We start from the raw sequence: 21,146 nt of genomic DNA on the forward strand, positions 1-21,146 counted from the left end.
GCGCTAGCGTTTTAAAAAATGCAGAAAGGAAACACACTGATATTGAAAAAAATTGAAGGCTTTAAGTTAGGGGTAGTAGGTGACTTCGCCAACCTGAGGGGAGAGTGGATGAAAGGTATTTTGAATATCAATTTACAATAACGGAGAGTTTCAAAATAAAAAGTTTGGGTATTATCTCAACTCTGCACGACTTCTCTCTAAGGTATACAAATCTAGTATTTTTTAAATGACAATAAACTGATGATCGGACAGGTGAATTTCTTCACCACACACCATTCACCACAAGATATGTGGGAGAGCTAGTCCATGATCCTTCATATTCCAACTCAATCTTTATCCTGATCCTTTTTCTCTGTCCCGTTATGATTGCGTGTACTATCCTTAAACCGTATACAAAAAACAGTTGAGGATATTTGTGGTTTATCTTACGAACTTAAGAGTAGATGGCGATTATAAAATTATGAGGACCATAGAAACGTTTATCAAGTATTATGTTATCAATGGTTTAGTTGATTCATGAAAAAAAAATTCAATCGAACATATTATTGAATGACAATGGCCATGGGAAATATTTCTTTCGATACTGAAAATCCGCTATACATAAAATGCTTTCAACCAGATGCTACAACAAAAGAAACTTCTGGAACCAAGTTCCGATTAAGCCCTCTTGGGATTCCGGCTAGCACACGAATGACCTCACGGTTTACCTGGGAAATATACTAGTAAAATTTCATCATTAACTTGAAACTATTAAACTAAAACACCCTTGCGCTCCCATTCTCGACTAAATACATATTTTGACGTCTAACCAACGACTTTCTTACGTTACAAAAATAGAACAATCATTTAAGATTGAATACGATCTGGCAGTGGCGCAGCGAGGGGGGGGATTGTTTGGGGGATAAACCCCCACCCCCAGAGCTCGGAGAATTTTTTAAGTTTAATCCAAATTACTTAATTGGCTTTATATTACTAATAGAATAGTGTAAGGAGTAATAAAATATCCCTCAGAAAGCCGTAAAACTCATCATTTTGAACTATTTATCTTAAAATTCCGCCATTCATTAATTTCGCACCTGCCGCTTATCCAGGTGGGTATTCCATACCCTCACACACCCCGGTATTAGTTGCACCTAAACCCCCTTTAATTCCTAAGGGGGGTTTAATTAAACCTCAATTCCTAGCTGCGACCCTGCGATCTGGTGCACAATAAGCGTAGGTACATACCTGAGGAATATTGAACTTATAAGTATGATGAGGATCCTAAACCAACCTGGAGAAGTGAAAACAATTATGATGAAAGAAATCACCACAGTAACGCAAGAAATAAAACCTTGTTGGCTTTCTCTAATGAGCGATTCTTGTAAGTGGTCTGGAGAGACAGGAGAGATATGAGGAATAGTACACGATTGCCCGCTTTTATACGTTTAGCTACCAATGATTCAGGATTGACACATAAATGCAATATACCTCGAGCAAAAACTTCGTCATCATATCGAAGTCCTCTTTTTTATAACCCAAATATCAACAATTATCAGAGTAAACACGCAATTAGATTCCCTGAATCCGCTCATATACCTACATCCTCAAGACATTTCAATGCAAAATCACTCCCCCCACGAAAATTCAAGTTTCAAGTTTATGAGACAGGTAAATGGTATTTCCTCATAATTCTATACTCACACCATTCCATTTTAATCAGCTATCTTTGAATCGAAAGATTTCCTTGCCTAATTAATAAATTACTATGCCCACGTGAATAAACACACATTTTTAAACATTTAATAGAACCAAGTGAAATTTAAATATCCCATTTTATAAACACAAACAATGATGTATCAGAAGGTCATTCAAGTACACTCTTCTTCTGCCAGTGATTCACATACAAACACCATTTTCGTTTCCTTTGCACCAAGAAAACTGCATGAATTATACGGAAATACGAATTATAAGTCTCGAGACATTAGACAAAACACTTGAGCATTCCCTAAAGAATTCAAAATAACAATGGTGTAACTTATGAGTTCATATATCCTCTTCAAATACCGTCGCGATATTGTTCTGATGCTAATGACTATCCCATATTTCTACAAAATTTACAAATATTTACGACAAAGACGGAAATAACATTTCGGGACCAGTTAGTAAATATTCAATTTCAATAATAGCGTCATATCCGGAACGTATTTAGGATACAATTAGTTTAAAATTCTCACACGGGCAGGCACTTGGTGATCGATTGCGTTAACGAAAATTACACGAATTGAACGGTGATCACGTCCCTATGCCTAAGGGAAACAATTTAACAACAATTATTCCTGAGCGATATCAAAATGTATTCTGGAATCTCACATTCACTTTCGTTGAGGTACTTCCGTTTCGATGATAATTCCACAAATATCTCCAAATTCGAAGTGAGTAACTAGAAACGGGCTTCAGGGACTAAAGCATTGAGTTTTTGATAATTTTTCCGATAGACGGTGGTGTCATATCCTTCCAGGAGTACGTTATTTAGATATTTTTAAGCCATGATTCACTTAATGATCGACGATTTTATACGGCCGATGCGTTAAATATAATCGATAATCCAATTCCGATCGCAGTAGAACGAATTTTATTTTCTATACATTTTTCATCTGAGAAAATTGAAAATAAAGCTTGGTAAAAAAATACGACAGTTAGTTAGGGAAGTTTCAAAAATATCTAAGGCAACTTTGGAAAGGAAGAACATATCATTTTGTACAAAACTTAACAAATAGCTTTTTATGGCTGAATTTCACTGAATCCTACTTAATATTATAAGAAAAATTCAAAAAGGGAAGGTGATCACTGTGACAAGAACCGAGTACATATATCCTCAACTCATTTACCGAAATTTTGAAACAATCGTGAACGGTTGTGAAAGAAATACTCTGCTATCCCAGCAATCGATATAAGATTATAGAAGGATTACATCTACCCCAGCTAAGAAACTAATTATCTTTGGAATTGCGAAACCAGACGAGCCTACCCGCACTAAACTTATATACAGCTGTTAATACTCCAAGTGATGAAAAATTATTATCTGGAACTATCCCAGCAAGGTAAAAAAGCTAGAATCATCACAGTTTGAAAAAAAAGTATTCTGGAGGGAACATTAATTAAAGAGTCAATTAACTATGTGGATGGACACTAGAGGAAGCCAAGGCTCCAGTAGATTATTATCAGAGGAATTTTGGTTTTGATGGAGACTATCCGTATCCGCTCTACAAAATAACCGTCAGTCAGGTGCTGCAGAGAAATAAACTCTCGGAACCAAGTTCCCACAAACCCTCTTGGCGACTTGGCCGGTACAGGAATGGCTCCACGGTGTACCTGCCAAATAAAATTGGCAGAGATTATGGGTTCGACAGCATGCCAGCAAAATGATTTACTGTCAGTGAAAGGATACACTGTGTAATCACATTTTCTCACCGGGGTGAAAGAAAACAAGATAATAAAAAAATAAGCTATCAAATATTATTATTTTTAAACGCTTTCCTTGACAACGGTCGTTCCCAAAGAAGTAAGCGAATGCTATGCGACGCGGGTTCAATACTGGCATAAATATTCCTCTAATAACTGTGACAAGATTCAAGTGCATATACTCCCGATTCGCTGACCAATACTGTATATCCAAGACACAAATAAACGTGAAAAATTATGGTCGAGAGAAATAAAAAAATATTCTTTTGACCAAATACTTGAAATAAACACGCAGTGAAAGAAATACGTTAGCCCAGCAAGCAATCTATAAATATAGGCGGCTGACTCCCAAGTAATATTACGCAGCTGTTACTGATGGCAGAACATGATCACTTTTCAATCATTCCGTTAAGAAAGAATTAAAAATTCGTTTAGACCGTCGATGGGTTTGGGAGGATCATTATCTGTCGAATATTTAATATCTTGAGCGAAAAATAACAAACCAATAGTAATGGAAGAAAAAAAACATCTCCTAAAATGGTGTGCAACCCACTTCCGACTCTCAGAAGAAGGAAACTTAACGGTATTTAACTTAAACTGCTAATTTATTAGCGAGCAGTCGGTGAGATTATCACAGTGATAGCAGATAATTACGATGGGGAAGCCTAAAATATAACGTTTCGAATGATTAAAAACCTAACTATCAAAAATATGATTCTAGGGTAGTCTATCATCAATATAGCAGCACAGAAGACCCATCCGAAGTAATTATAATAAATTCTATTTTAGCTGCTTTCACGAAGCTAGACGCGTGGATCAAATGAGACAGAAAATCTGGCTGAAAAATATAATATTATACGTCTACGAGAACGTCAACCCCACATTATAGATTAAAATTAAATTTAATTGCGTGAATGGTGATAGAATTATGTCAGTATAATAGTTTTCCAGATAAATTTGAGAAAATCAAAGAATCGGGAGGGTTCCCAAATATTTCATTTCATCGCAAGAAACTGAAGAAATAGTTTCATAGGAAATATAGGCTATTTAAAAAATTAAATACACTTAATTTAATCGAAATAAAAGAACACTTCATTACCTATTCTTTTTCTAAAGGCTTTGTAGGCACGGCATGGTTATGTACCAAGTAAATAAGTTATAATTCCTAGGATCCATAATAATTAACACTTGAAAAACAACTTTCCTTTAAAATAATTGACGTTTACCGAACGGAGTTATGATAAAAAAATCTCGGAAAATATATATTATCGAAAAATAATACAAAATGCGGGGTAGCACGTTTTTTATGTTACACATCGTTTTCACTGATATCTTTACCGCTAATAACCACCAGCTAAACTCTTTTCATAAAGGTAAATGATGGAAATATAATTGAATAAAATTCCGAGTAATTTCCATTCGTATTTCCATACTCATCTACTTAGGGTATTTATTCTAACTCAGGTTCGTAAAAGCAATTAGCGAGTTTTTCGATTCGGTGAGAGGGAATTAAAATTAAATTGACCGAGAGTGAAAAAATCGCCCTTCAAAGCAGGGAAGGATAGGGTGTAGGGTCAAAAAAGCCTCTTAATTAGTACTCCATTTCATTTCAAAATATAGAAATAAACCCGTATTATATGCCAAATTACATTAACGTGAAACAGGTATCCAAATAAGCGCCAAAAAAATCAAAATAACGATAATTAGTGACACGATATTTCTAACTGAATGCAATTGTCACATCCGTGTTTACTACAGCATTTCGGCTTAAATGAACTAGGGCGAACCTAACTTCGAACTAAAGAAGGGAAGGATGATAGATTAGAAAGTACACTATGATGTATTCTGCAAAGTTTTCTTTTTAAAGACTCGACCGGTTTCCACCTTCACAGGTCGTGTTTTTCAACAAAAACTGTAAAGAATACGTCAACGCTTAATTTAACTATCACGTCACGATTCCACAAAATAGCCTCGCGAAACCATTGATTTCATTAAGAAGGGAAACCCACGCCTCGATTAGATTTCTTTAAAAATTAAATAAAATAATGATGACTACATTATTTCATAAGGAAATAAATTCTGTTAAAAGCTTAATGCACCAGAGATACTGTAACGTAAGGTTTAACAGCACTTCTATGCAAAAAATTAAATTTACCTAACATAATAAAATAATGTAAAGGGCTATAGAGCAACAAAAACGAATGTAAAAACAGATAACAAATAATTAGACGAGTTCATATTTGTAGACAGACATCCATGAATAGCATGGGACAAAACGATGGAGCTTATACGATTTGAAAAAGAATAATGCTAACTGAATGATGAATGGCAATGATGGACACAAGGACAACTACAGAGACGAGTACACTGTCAACAAATCCTTTCCTCACGAGAAAGGAAAATAAGTCAAACAAAACAAAACGGGCAATGAGAGATGCAGAACTACACTATTGATAAACTACAAAAAAATCACCACACAAACAAACAGGCAACCAAAAGCTAAGATCTAATGCTTTACTTTCACAAAATGAGAGAATACCTTCATCGGTAATAATTATGGCGGAAAATAAATTGATATGGCTCTCAAACAAAACATATTGGTAGGAAAACAAAATATTCCATTGATTTTTTTAAGAAAGAGATAATATTTTAGCCTTTATAGGACGTTAGAATCTTGATAAGGTCATTATCCGAATCACCAGTAATTTTTATACACTGAAAAAGCAACAAAATAGCAACCCTGAAAATAAACACAGGCTACTACGGCAACAGAAAACTTAGCTGATTTTTAAAATTTTCTCCATATAAAATATAAGCTTTTAACCACGAACCACAAAGTGATTTGAAATAAGTAATGCTTCATTCCTCGGCTATGTTACGCAAGTCTGACGTATGAAGCGTAAAGTGATAAAGAGACTTTTAGCAAGGGCCTCGAAATTATCATGCTGCCTTCACAACGTGAATTTAGCTGTAAAAGATTGCGAAAACTAAAAACAAAATCAGTTGAGAGCAAAACAAGTGCTACCATGTAGCAGCATACCTTATATCCCGCCTCCCAGCCACTTGTCTCATGCAGTTGTTAGTATACTGGAGAATAAAAATATCATACAGAATGATAAGACCATCCACCGCATGCCAAGTTAGATAAAATATCCCCTTATAAGACAAAAGTAACTACTCGCTCAAATACTTATCAAAAGAGATATATACCTTTACTTAACGTATGTATCAATCAGATGAAGCCCGATGAGTATCCTCCCCTCTACCATTAACTGTCAGCGACAACTCTTATTCGCCGTCTACCATATGCTGCAAGTGAACAGGTTGAAACATTAACAAAATGAAAATAATAGCACATTCAGCTTTTCCATAAATAAATATTACTACCAAATTCACAAGATTCAAAGGTTATAAACTGTAACAGAAATATATAAATTTAGATATGTGACGTCGTTCTATCAATCATGAAGTCACGATAGCGGCACTAAAGCCTTCAAAGAATATCACAAATACAAGATCAAAAAATAATAGTCAATTAAAACGTTGACATTTAACTTGTTTGACCGTTTCCAGGATAACAGAAGCCGTAACAACTGCACGTGTTCGCTTAATCCCGAATACTGGCAACAAGTCGTACTTATATTTAAAAACTGAATAATAAAATACAGGTAATTGCTAAATATTTTTCAAACGTACATACAAAATATCATCTTCAGAAGTTATTCTCCGATTAGAGCCGATTAGTATTCACCACGGTCAAAATACTTGAATATTCTGCTTCACTAACTGTAATGTGGAAGATGAGAGAGCTAATTGACTCGCTAATCACAACTCAATGTAAAATTCATCGCCATGAGATAAAATCCACAGCTGATTAAGAGTCGTCATATTCCTCTTGAATAGTTATTTCCAAGACTCCGTTTTTCCTCTAAGTCAACACTCAGGCGAACTGATCACGAATAAAATGTGCTCCATAAGTAAAATGAAATGATAAATCGATACAGGCACTGTAAGATAAGACAGCGATCCATGTTAATTCCCTGGCCACGAAAAACAAAGAAAATGTTATCAAGAGAAACCAGTTATCTGGAGTGAAACGAACAATCAAAAGGGCGAAATCAAGATCAGATTTATAACCAAAGATAGGCGGATGTAACGGGAAAATTAAGATCTAATCCATATCAAATTCAATCCGCACCTTCTAGAGTTCTTCGTCTTTATCATTCATGAACTCAACACGAACATAAGTGCCTATAGAGAGAATCTCCATTTCCAGATTACTTCTTCCGAGTGACACTAATGATCACAAAGAACAAATTAGGAGGAACTCGATTCACGATGGAAATAGGAGAAAATTTCCCAAATAGGCACTGAAATTACCTGATTTTAAAACTAATTTTAAAACGATTCTCGATGGATTCGTATTAACATCAATACTGTTTGAAAGGTCATTTGCAACCCGTGAAGTACATACTTTACATAGCGGAAGAGTAGGTACCACCTAGCTAACGCATGACTTAATTCGTGTAATCGAATTAAATGAACGGCGAAAAGATAATAATTAAAATCATTGGCATCCAGTTCTTTAACGGAATAAAACACGACTAAACGGAAATTTTCCGCGGATGGCAAAATGAATTTACCAGAATTACTAAAAAGCTCCGCTGTGATTATTGCTTACAAAATAACACGAGGTAGACCCACGACAGAGATTTCTCATTTAGCTTCCAACACATATTTAACATGCTCGGTACTACATAACTCGCTTTTTAAAGTTTTCGATCCACTTTAGTCTGTAACGCCTAGGCTGGAATGGAATATTACTGCACGATGAAAAACAGAAATAGAACTAATAACAGCGAGTTAAACTCCCTTTAAGAACACTTTACCGTAACAGAAAGTATACACTCTGGAAGAGTATTACATGTGAAGCAAGTAATTTGTAATATTGGGTAAGATGGTGATCAGTACATTAATCAACCAATCGATTTATCGAATGAAACACGGCAATGTTTCCTCATATACCGTTTATCTCGGAGCGGTGATAAGCGATTGCTCAGAGTTAAGTGGGTGTACGCCTGTTTGAACAACGAATTCCACTACACCCAATCTTAAGTTTCTCATTAAACACTGACATCATCGTACCATCATCATCTTGAAAGCCGATTGCAAAGAAAAAATTAACGAAGAGGGGAATGAGAAAATTTCATTCTACTTGGCATAAAGATATCAAATTAGTCACGGCTATTCACGTAAACATCTGTTACTTATAGGCGGAAATAACTAACAATTAGTTTCATCATTTCATTCACACAATAGTTCCATTAATTGCCGCCTGCAGGAGTTCCAAAGTCTATGCGCAATGATGATGTAGCTAACAAAGAATGACATTATGCAATGGATACAACTGCACCAAAATCAAATAAGTGGATGCAGGCCCGTGCTGGGTCGCCGGGACGCATCCCGGTGCGCCCTCCAGCGTGGAAATCTTTGGCGCCCTCCTGTTCCGAAACTGACAAATTTTACAGTCACAATTGAGCAGCTTGATTTAAATGATATCTCATTGACAGCATAATAAACACAGTCCAAATCGAGTAAACAAAATAATAATTAAAATTAATATAATTCATTCTTGATCATTCCGGTTATCCTTCCCCTGCATAGTGCTTTTGCCCTCTAGCCATGGCCGTCCACCACCCTAAGAAGGGGTCCAGCACGGGCCTGAGTGGATGATATTTACGATAAAATTCAACGCACACTGGAAGAATGACCTTAGGTATTGTTAGTCTATCATGCCAGTAAATACGATTAGCATTTCCTACCCGGTCACATTATCCATTTCGGCCGAAGCGACTTATCGAAGTATGTATATGAATACGGATGGAAAATAGTCATTAGGTCACCATCATACCCTAACGAAAATGACTGACTCACACTAAGAAACTTCGAAAAATATCCAAACCGAATGTGAACCCGATTTGAATTAATAATGCAGAGCGTACATGACTTCAAAGCCTACAGTGTAACGCATTCGTTCTGAGAATCCTTTTATCGATGACAGGACATTCTCATTCATAATCGCGTTACTCAATATCCAATCACTGCGTAAAATGTACTTCCGCAAAGAACGAGACCACATTCCAGAAAATTCGCCGCCATTTGCGATGCGAAATCTACGGCAGCACTGCGTCATTGGCTGCGGTGTTTCACGTTTCCGCAGTTTTGAAAGAGCCTGAATGTCTCACCCAAACGCGGCCCGCAGATATTTGCACAGGAGGAGAGAAATCTTAAATCAAATCTCATAATTTAAAAATACAAAGCTAAAAAGGCTCTTATCTGAAACGACTCACATCTGAGAAAGTCCCTAAAGAAAATTAATGAGAGAGACATTGAATAACGACAGTCGTCCTGCATATTCAGGAGCAATACGGTACTTCGCAGATGTTGTATATAATAAAGAATACGAACTTCCATTAACTGAGAAATAAAGATCAGAGCTGCGATATTAATGCTGCCGCAGCCAAAATATTTACCACTGGCATTGATGCACCTGCCCTAGTTGCAGCTCTGAATTCTTAGGCATGCGTCCAAGAAAAATTTCCCTTACCAATCGAGGCGACGGAGAAGAAATAACCTACCAAGAGAGATTGAGGTTACTGGAAGATAGGAGGATAGCGATGCAAAAGCAAGGAGAGAGAAAAATGCTCGAGCTGAAATTTATGATATAAATGTACTGATGCATGTAGAAAGCCAATACCACTCATTAGTTAATAACTTAATTCCTTCTCAGGACATGCCATTTATAGCGTCGCATTGATATGTATCAGGATTACCCCTGTCGGAATGGTACCAAGGAAACACTAATCATTGAGCCTAAGCTATTGGACAACAACGTTTGAAATAAAACGTCTACATTAATTAGTCATACAACAGCCTAGATTCCGACCAACGACTTGCTTACATAATACGTTAACACACACAGCAATATATGCTAACTAGCTAGCCATAGTTCCTTGATATGCATTGATATCTGAAATTCATTGAAATAGCACACGAGGTATTGCGTACATAAGACGTATCAAAAAATACAACGATCTACTTTTCAAAAAGCAGAATTAAATACCTTCAAGCACGTAAATATCTATCTAATTTTTTCAACAATAAAACCTCCAAAAAACACACGAAACTGGGGATAATATTTATTTCACATATTTTTTTATTCAGCGATGAATAAAAGAGTTTTTAACACGATGTCTGTATTACACGAAGATAACGTTGAGACAGAAAACGGACTTATTTTTAAACGTAAATCAACATTTGAAAAAGCGTTTTTCATTTTATACGGAAAAATTCCATCATGCTTGCCATTTGACTAACCCTCGGATTCATCGGTGCTTGAGAACCACTACATGGGTGTGACGGGCTATTAGCATATTACGTATTTCATCACTGCAGGGCCTTGATTTTTTTCACACTGCTAAGCCCCTTTCGCAGTTCTAAAAACAATCAGATCGATCACAGCCGGGTCTGCGGAAAGGCAAACACTATAGAGCCAACGGTATAGCACTCCAATTACACACCCCGCTAGACTCATTTAAAACGCAGGGGAATAGGCGTCAAGGACCTCGTTTGCGGGTTAAAATAGTCCATTAAGCACCCTACAGCGAGCTCCTTGACGGAATAAATCACACGGAAGCAATGGTACGCCATGACCAACATTTTCCCAATGAGCAACGAGGTCTCTGAATAAGGCTAAAGCACTAAAATGAAGTGATTGGACAAAGTTACAGTTACTTTTTTAAAATTATTTAGCAGTTGCAAGTGCCAACTAAAAAAACAGCCAAATTTACTATTCATTTCATCTTTTGAAATATCGCAATAATTACGCTTTCTCCACAGGAGTGTCCAAGAAAAAACGTGAGAATAAGAATGGGTGACTTTAGGATTATTTCACCACGGAATTACAGCAAAAAATATTCATTACGCGTTCACACTATTCAAAGTTTATTATAATTGCAAACTAAAAAGCACTTTATCCTAGCTCCGTGCACAAACCTATTACGCCACTTCAAAATACATCATGAAAATGAACACCAACTGTACTAGAAACTATAAATACTAGTGAAATCATCTTGAGTTTTCCACCGAGTGAGTGGCTTGTAAGCAGACGTTTCAATAGGTACCTCTGCCATCGTCCATGATAGATTACGCCAGCGTCATTCGCCAGGAAAGAACAAAATAAAAAACTGTAAACAGTTTTCAAAATTGTAATTGGCATTTTAATTGATTGCAATTTTGATAAGTAACGGTAACTAATTCCAGTTACTATTTTTCGGTACTCTACACAACACACAAAAAGTAATCGCGAACGGTAACCGAGTCACTTTTACTCCGTTCCTCCCCTGCCTCGACGTGGCCCCCCTTTTTCGCCGCTGAGCACACACAACCACTCCAGTTGCACGCACAAATAAAAACCCGAAAGACCCAACGCTCTCAACTCGCGCCTAGATTATTGATTGCGCTCCGACGAGCGAAAAAGCCCGTGCCAAAACGAGGGAGAGAGGAAAAAAAAGAGAATCCACTACTACCTTCTGGATAGCTTGGAACCGGAACGCCGGATAAAAAAAAAACTCACAGGATGCTCACAAAGACAAAGGGAAAAGAGGAATGGGTAAAAGGGACAAACAAAACCGAGGGGGGAGTTGGTTGGGCCAGCACGTATGGGGATTGCGAAGGGAGCTTCTGCCCAACGACCCACGCAGCGTCCCTTCCCAATGATACCGGGACTAATGTCGGGGCTGTCCGCCCAGCTAGTCAGCACACAAAGCATCCCACCTGAGCCTACCATACCAACACACCGATGGAATGTAACAGACAGTGGCTCATGATTTTCAGGCATAATTCTTTGAAATACATTGCAACTGAACTATTTTTTCAAGTTATATGATAAATACTTGATCTATCTTGGTGATTACTTATAGAATACGTGTACAGTATTTATGAAAAGCAAATTATTACAGCAAACTGATTTAAAAACCATCAAAGACGATAGCGCTTATTTCCATTTTAACAAAACGTTTTCTCAGAAATGTAATTAAAACGTCTGCAGTTTTATAGTCACGAAAATGTAATTTTTTCCAAATAATAAGGGTTAAAAGCACGGTTTAAATTTTTATATAAAACAATCCTTACAGCCGTTCAAAACAATTCTTGGCAAATTCATTTTAATATCCTTGGATGAAAAAATAAATAGTTTCGTAATTGGAATTGGAAAAAAAATATTTACAATAAGATTTAAGAAAGAGTAAAAACAAATGCTTCATCAAAACTTCACGCATTAAAATATTCAAATGAAAATAAACTCGAAAGGCATGAGTAATGTAATCGCAATACGCTATACCATGTACCAAGAATCTTTTTTTTTATTTTTAGAATAGGATTTTTAGATATAATGAAAAGCCTTACAGTGAATTAAAGAGGGAAGTACAAAAAGGAAGAACAGGATGCCAGAAGTACTCCATGGAAACCTAACTTAAACGGTAGAATTCCTTAACAATGAGAATAATGGACTGAAAAATGGACAAATTATAATTTACTTCAAGGCATGAGTAATGGAATAATAGTTCAAAATATGCTATGCCATCTTGCAAGAGCTGAAAAATGTCGGAATAACCATTAACTCCAAAGGCATGAGTAATAAAAAATCGTGGACCAAAATATGCTATACCATCTACCATGAGCTGAAAAATGCCGAAATAACAATTAACCCCAAAGGCATGAGTAATGGAATCGTGGCTCAAAATCTGCTACACCATCTCGCAAGGAGGGGTGGGTGAACCTTAGCCCGGGGACCCTCCGCCTACACAGCGTCCCTTCTCCAGTGAGGAGGAGAAAGATACTGGGGCTAATGCCGACCGACCGCCGGCCCGCCCTCTCCCGCCCTGCCCGACAACACATAATACCAAGCTCCCCCACCACCCTCCTTCCCCGCTGTTACCGAGCAGCCGCCACCGACGGAATCTGCCCCAGGGACCCATTCATCTCCTTCCCCGCACAACTGCCTCTTCCGCACCCACACCGCCACTGGCTCCACCGCTTCCCCACAGGGCAGGGCTAGTTCACTCAATGATGTTTGCCACCTACTTTTGATGTCGAAAAACAATTCCTGAACTACGGACCACGCTGATGAGCATCGAAGAATCGATTACTGCGACAAAGATTTCCAGTCGCCCGATTGCCACATGAAAGCCTTTTTTGCACATCGAAGTTAGCAAGAGTAGTACAATATTACGCTCGACTCGTACGTAAAGACAGCGACAGCAAAAATAGTACGAATAGATTGATGTTTTGATTCGATCGATTTAGGAAAGTCAAAGCAGCTGAACGTTGTCAAAGAATTTATTTGCCTACGCAGACAAAGAATATAGTTTAAGCTTGCTTTTATTCCATGTACTGCTTATATATTGGCACTCTTTGGGACAGTTTGGGAGTATTGATAATAGAAGCGAGGTAGAAGTTGGAAGCTAATGCTATAGCAATGCAGTTCGACGGGTGAACTAGGCTTCAGATGATGGACCTTCAAAGTCGTTTATCGACGATAGCGGATGATATTTATGGTGCATTTCGTCGATATTATGGAGTGGTAGCTATTCGAAGGTTACTGATATTCCTGCTCCTTTGATGTAGGGCATTTTATGTCTCATTTTGAAGTCAGTCAACAAAAAACAAGTACTTTTTTGGATAAAAGTAGCATTAAATCAATACTTGAAGAGGTATACGATATTTTAATAGCATATCTCCCAACATAGAATTCAATATTCTCTGCACGACATTATGCATAGTATTTGGTCACCTCCTCTGGACGATAGACCATTTCAACTTGGCCCTTGCTTTCTTATTTCCAGTATTTCCATTAATTCTGTCGATTTTGGATCATAAATACCCATTGCTGTTCATTTTTTAACCACAATACCATAGACGACCGATGATGAAGAGATTTACGCTGATGATTCACGACTACAGTCACCAATGCTCCGTCAAATGCAAAAACCAGAGACAATCGTTCCAGCTAATCGAATCGTCAAAGTTAGAGCATGCACACCAAACGGCGCACGGGCGAATTTCAGAATCGAACGACAGAAGCCAACGCTCCTCCGCAGTAATGCATAATGCAACGGACATGGGAGTGTATGCATTATTGCTCCCCGCAAATCGTATCTCGTAGAGGATGGTACTGCATTATATGACGGCACGTCGCTGGTCGTTGGACAGTTCCACGTTGGAATGCGCGCTGGTAAGTTACAAAGATAGTTGCTCATGCTCGTATTACATCGCGCTTAGAAATAGGCCGATTTCGCAAAGAGGCGTGGTACGCCCTGAGGATAACGGTGACAGGTGCAGTTAACACCAGTGGAATGTGACATAAAGGAGATAAATGGATGACGGGACTAGTAATTGATCACTTTATAATAAGAAGAAGAAATAGGGGACCGAGAAACAATATTTACAGCGAGATTCCTAGTATAACTGCTTCCAGGAGTGAATGAAACCCTCAGTGAATGCTTCGTTAATAATATCTACGTAGTGCTTAGTCATCATTTAAGAATGACGCAAAAAAAAACATAGCCATTTATTACTCAATGTTTGATGCTAGTTATCGCGGATAGAGAGCATCAGCTATTTTCATGACACATGTTAATGACAATAAAAATCATTTTTTTTTAAATTCTAGAGAACAGCCATCTATTTACAAGGAATTAATATTGACCATCCGTTCTTCACTGCTTTTGGTTTGATCTATATTTAAGTATATAAATTATTTTAGTTTCAAATGAGATATATGTCACGACAACAGACCGGTTGAGATAACGAGAAAGGGTGGCATACGTAAATTTTAAATTGCCCACACGAATGTAAGCTGAATGAAGAGTTGCGTCAAACAAATCCCAGGATTGTTGACCCATAATGGTGATACTGAGGATAATATCCAACATTCCATTCATATCCCGTATTTAATTGTCCATCTACCTTCCCTTCATACAACTGAGGGCTGGCCAAATTCATCACCTCGCCCCCTCACTTCCGCTCTCACGCATACAGTCTCCCCTATGGCCTCATCGCCGTCTTCAACTTGGCAGCGAAGGGGCGCCCCCCACCAACTGCAGAGAGAAAAAATAAAACACTTCACACGCCAAAGCATTCCCCACCTGGCCTCCCCTTCCACCGTCTTCAAACCTAACCCACACAACACGCCGCGCTAACGAGCTCACACGAACGTATTCCACGAAAATATTGCACCAAACCATCCCTGCAAACACGGTCCAGTTCGGCGCCTATTTTTTCCCTTCAACGTCTCCACGTGAAATAAAATGATACTTCCATGATGGACTCGAATCATGGATGGCCGGGGTTTGATTCAACACCATGGTACTGCGAATGCTTCTCTTGCAATAAATATTATTAGATATGTCTCCTAAAAACGTGTATTTCCTTCATCCGAATACACTTTTTCACAGAAAGTAAGTTAAATGACGAACATTGACTTCTATCGTAGTTCAAATCAAAACAATAACATAAGGAAAGTGGAGGAATTCCATTTTGCCAATAAAATATTAGGAAAATCACAAAATCCACATGAATAACAGGAAAACACACGTGTACCGATGGCTGATATCAGAGTCAAGCCTTTACATTTATTGCTGTACATTTTCTAACAGTCGTTTCACTTCACTTCGTTGAACTTCAGACAACCGATGAAGAAGATGGTTTTAGTTTCCTTCCATTTTCCCTCCTTTCGTAGCCATTACGTAAACGTCGATAAATTCCAAAACAAAGCTATCCCATATCAAATAACAAGAATTGTAAGAGGTATTCCACCTAGAAATAGCAAAAAATAACTTACAAAAGGATGAGGAATGCATTAAGTATGTAATACAACGACGCCGAATATCTCAAAGAAATTTCTCGAAAACCCTAATGGCTTCGTATACCCCGAACATGGATCAGGAGGTAACGGATATGAGGCGAAAACAAAGTTAAATTTGACATCACATACTTCAGAGCCTCTTCAATCAACGGGATAGATTGGGTTCTCCGAGCGTCCAAAATAACTGCATTGGTGAGATTCGAAAAACGCGCTTCCCAGAGAGGAGAAGAGTTTCCCAAATACCATACCATACACGAGGTATTCTATTATTGCCAGCGAGTACCCTTACGGTGGCACCAATTAATAAAGGTGTAGTACCACAGTGACTTTGATAACTAAAATGGCTACAAATAAGGCTTTGATAGAGAAAGGATTTTCACCATTTATTCAATATGTGAGTGTATTTAAATCCAATTTTGTAGGGAAATTAAGATACTGAATTAGGCAACTTCGGCTTACCGTAGCATACGAGTTCAAAACCTGAGAACTACCAGGCTCTATGAGAACACTTTTGCACCTCTTTCACACGAAGTTCGGTACAATAAGCTACAGGAAACGATGCTGGAGAGATGTATAAGAGAAAACTCTTATAACTACATTGATTCTGGGATAAAACGAAACATTGCAGATAATTCATCATTGGGCTCTAACGCGGCAAGAGTGTGCACAATACGGGCTCGAAGTTTTCTTTCAACCATGCTGTTTCGATCTGTCGGTTTCTCACGAAATTCAGCCAGCAAAGCGGGAGGTAATTTTTTGGGGTGGAGATGAAAAGTAAACGATACTGAAAACAGTGAAACCAATACGGAAACAATCTGCAAGCACTCTCATTCAAGTTAAAACAATATCAATGAAGCAAAATCTGTACCTAAAAGCACAAAAATGAACCTCCGGGACTCGAGTTAGAATATTTTAATATATTATATTTCATTTTGATCATCATCATCACCATCACTGGTCAACAATCCTAGGATTGGTTTGACGCAGCTCTCCACTCAGTTCTCCTATCAGCTAATCTTTTCACTCCTACGTATTTCTTCTCTTTCACATCTCTCTTTACTAGTTGCATATATTTTGTTCGAGGTCTTCCTTTTCCATTCTTGCCTTCCACCTGTCGACGATTGTCTTCATCAGGCCATCATGTCTCAAGATGTGGCCTATAAGGTTGTTCCGTCTTCTTATTAAGGTTTTCATGAGGCTTCTCTTTTCTCCTACCCTTCTTAGGACTTCCTCGTTACTAACTCGGTCGATCCATTTGATTTTCATCATTCTTCTGTAGCACCACATTTCAAAGGCCTCTATCCTTGCTTTCTCCGCTGCGGTCATTGTCCATGCCTCACTTCCGTATAGGAGCATACTCCAGATGTAGGTTCTTATAAATTGTTTCTTTACTTCTATATTCCTTCTTCATTTTGATACGTGCCTAATTTTTCTCCCGAGCTCATTAATGTGTAGCTTTTCCACGTCACGTGATTCACACGATGGGTACATGTGTTTAACGAAGAGGGTGCTTGTTATCCACTCTCTACTTATCTTTACTCTTAACCCGGGAGAGGGCGGGCGGCGAAATTTGACATTAGAAGGCATGTGGGGTGTCATCAACACCCCAAAGAAAATAGTTTTTTTTCTCTTTTCTTGGAATGATATAGTTATGCTGTGTTCTTTTTACGTCAACCGAATTAAATTGATACTAATAATTCTTATTAAATAAAGAAGAACCATGGGGTGATAAAACGCCGCGCGCCCTTTCCCGGGGTCCTGACGAACGCGAACGTCTGCAATGACCAAGGTTATGCTCCTCATTGAACTAAAACCAATGTTTAGAGTTTCTAATGGTAGTCTCCTCAGGGGCGACGTAGAACCGTTCTCCCCGAGATGAGGATCAATATACGCAACTGCATCCCCCGCAAAATATATGCTTTGGAACTATAATCGAACGTGTGTACAGGATTCACGGAAAAAGCAAGAACGAGATAAGAGATCGGAAATACCACGCCGTTGAATAAACGCGCCCACATGCGATGTTCAACACCGACATTAGGGCTCATCGCCGGGCAGCTGGGATCGAGTCAAATAAACTACAAAATCGCCCGTGAAACATCTGTTTCCGCACCTCTTACGTCAACACTCGGTGGGAGCGGCTTATAAAGCGTTGAAAGATTGGCTTTCACACATGAGACTCTTTAAATAGTTTCAGCCAGGACTTTTTTTTCCAACCATTCGATTTCCTGAAATTCTTCACCGCACTTATGATAGACTAAAGAAGAAATTCTATAGAGAAAAGGTGAAAAAATCAAAAGATGTAGAGACATAAGCTACTTTGATGTCATGATCGAAAAAGGAGTGATTGCAAAAAAAGGAACATCGAAGAAGCATACCTATTTAAAAAAAACAGCTAAGAAAATCTGCAATATGAAAAATGAGTGTATCCTCAACTACGTACAGGAAGTAGGACTAAGAAATAAGCGTGAACGACCTCTAATACCAAAAGAGAGTAGGTCTACATTATCTTCCCACAATCATTTAATATACCCTGCAGTAATTATACAAATATATATAGAGGTAAAACATATTTCTACCCCTTATCCTTCCACTACCATATATTACTGCCAACACGAATTACCAGGTGAAAATGTTGTGAATCTTTGTCAATACAGGCGGACGGAACCCGACATTTCAAAATTCATTACTCGCATTCTTGAGCAAGACCCTAAAAACTCAAATCTGTTGCTCTCGCAAAAATTAAACCAAAAACGAAATCTTCTTATGATGCGTACATCTGGCAAATCAGGAAATTTTTTATATAGAAAGAAAGTTCAATAGAGATGTGTACAAAATACACCATCAAACAGGAATAATACTACTTGGAATGTATAGTCACTGAGCAGAGATAGATGGAGCTGAGAAAATCAGCTTGAGGGAACTCCGAGCTAAGACAGGAGTAAAATAAAGGAAACCCAGCATTAAGAAACGGTCTACCATCAGCTAACAACAAACAGAAGCTAGCGAGCACGACCTCGTATGCACTATACGCGAGAAGCATACTTCTTTATGGCAAAAGAGCTTGGATGGCAACAGAAACAGAACAAGGACACTGGAAGCGTTGAAGAGAATAAGGTGGTGACAGCGAGGAATTGCGTTACTCACTTCCAAGAGAGAATAGTACAGGAGGCGATAAAGTCCACGCAACACAATCAAAACTTAGCGTAGTGATACGGCCCAGAACATACGATGAAATATAACGTTAAATATGATAACATATGAGATTGGGCAAAATATTGGATCTTGATTAAGGGAAAATAATCACTCCGAAAGACCGTTCGTTACGTAACAAGTACTGAAGAGGCTGGCTGAAACGAAATCAGAGTGGGGATCAGTATTCATGTCTTAGTCTGCAGCACGTACCTTTTATGATTAAATTGCTCTGAAGTGCTCCCTAGTAGAAAAATGTGACGCATCAGTTTCTTTTTATTTAAGCTGAAAAAGTCTATATCGATCAATGACTGGGACAATACCTTCGTTTGCTATGATTTCGACCATCGAAGTCACTCAACCTCTTACGGAATGCAAAAATCGAATTAGGTGCTTTTATGAAACTCATAACAATACTTCATCGAAAAGTAAAAGCTTAATTCAACATAATATATCTGATTAAAAAACATGAAATGTTGCTGTTGCTAGGGTAAGTCAGTACACAACATAAAAGTCAAGCGTCCCTAGTAATTTTATGGATGCGATATATATTACGAGTACAAGTGTCAATATCGGAAACATATGGATACGCAATCGGCTATCAGTGAAGTTGTAATGTTTCAAATCTTGAAAACAAATTTTTTTATTAATTCCATATCTATCTCGCATTTACTCTATCCTCAATCTCAAAAATAGATAACCGTTTCACGCGATTGGCCCATTTGTCGAGTTCCCTTCACTGATCTTGAGAAAAAATTATGTTTACTCATAATTTTATCATTTATTCACCGTCTATTTCGCTTTTACTATTTCCTCTGTCTCAAATATAGAGAACCGTTTCACGCGATTGGCCCATTTGCCTAGTTCCACCTCCCTCAAAGTCACATGCTGTGTCGGTGGGATTGGGAATACCAGAGTGGAACGCGAATTAGTAACTTAAGTGATCAAAAGGACAGCGGGAGAGGTATGAGAGGGGGTCTGAGGAAGGGTGGGTCTCATTTGGAGGAGGTTCACGCCCCAACAGCCGGATGCGAGATGGCAATGGGATTACACCCGGAGTCCCGGAGGAATTGAAGTGAACTCGGTCGAGAGGACCAACGAAGGGGAGGTTATCGGCTCACTGCTCCTGCCACTTTTTCCATCGACCACTCTGCCGACGTCTAACTCCGGTTGATCAGGTCAATGGTCGGCTCAACTCATTAGTCAACCGAACCGATAGCCTCCATGTTTCCTGGGTATCCACCGCGTTAGTCGCAGTTTAAAGACGATGGTTTCGTTGACAATACCGCCCGCACCTACACTACAATACGTAAATATGTAAGCAGACTAGGGTGGTATATATCGGCATCAATTGTCATATTGAGCGAGCATATGGTTGCAATTATCTCCATTTTTGACCGGGATTACCGGCGATACCTTAGATTTTTCGACGCGATCAATACCCGGAACAGATACATATGTGAATGTAGACTTGGATAGTAATTCCATATTTTAAAAGTATATGCCTGAATTTATTTTAATTTATGACCTGAATGCTGACGGGATCGCCGGCTACGATGTGACATCAAAACGGTGACAGCCCGGA

The 21,146-nt window shown here is 38.3% G+C and overlaps 1 protein-coding gene across 6 annotated transcripts in view; it reads right to left on the reverse strand.

Moving 5' to 3' along the window:
• LOC124169264 (zinc finger protein 608) overlaps positions 1–21,146 on the reverse strand; it is a 111,313-nt gene that overhangs the window by 63,407 nt on the left and 26,760 nt on the right. For 2 of the 6 annotated variants that reach the window (XM_046547821.1, XM_046547824.1), the window contains exon 2: positions 6,655–6,753. The exons of 2 other annotated variants lie outside the window; for them this stretch is intronic. The gene's annotated coding sequence lies outside the window, so the exon portion shown is untranslated. Of the gene's footprint in view, positions 1–6,484; positions 6,532–6,654; positions 6,754–6,831; positions 6,975–21,146 lie in introns of those variants that run through there. 2 more of the 6 variants (XM_046547822.1, XM_046547823.1) reach the window with 2 other exon arrangements.

Source organism: Ischnura elegans, chromosome 12 (genome assembly GCF_921293095.1).
Source record: "Ischnura elegans chromosome 12, ioIscEleg1.1, whole genome shotgun sequence".
In the NCBI taxonomy this organism is placed as follows: Eukaryota; Metazoa; Arthropoda; class Insecta; order Odonata; family Coenagrionidae; genus Ischnura; species Ischnura elegans.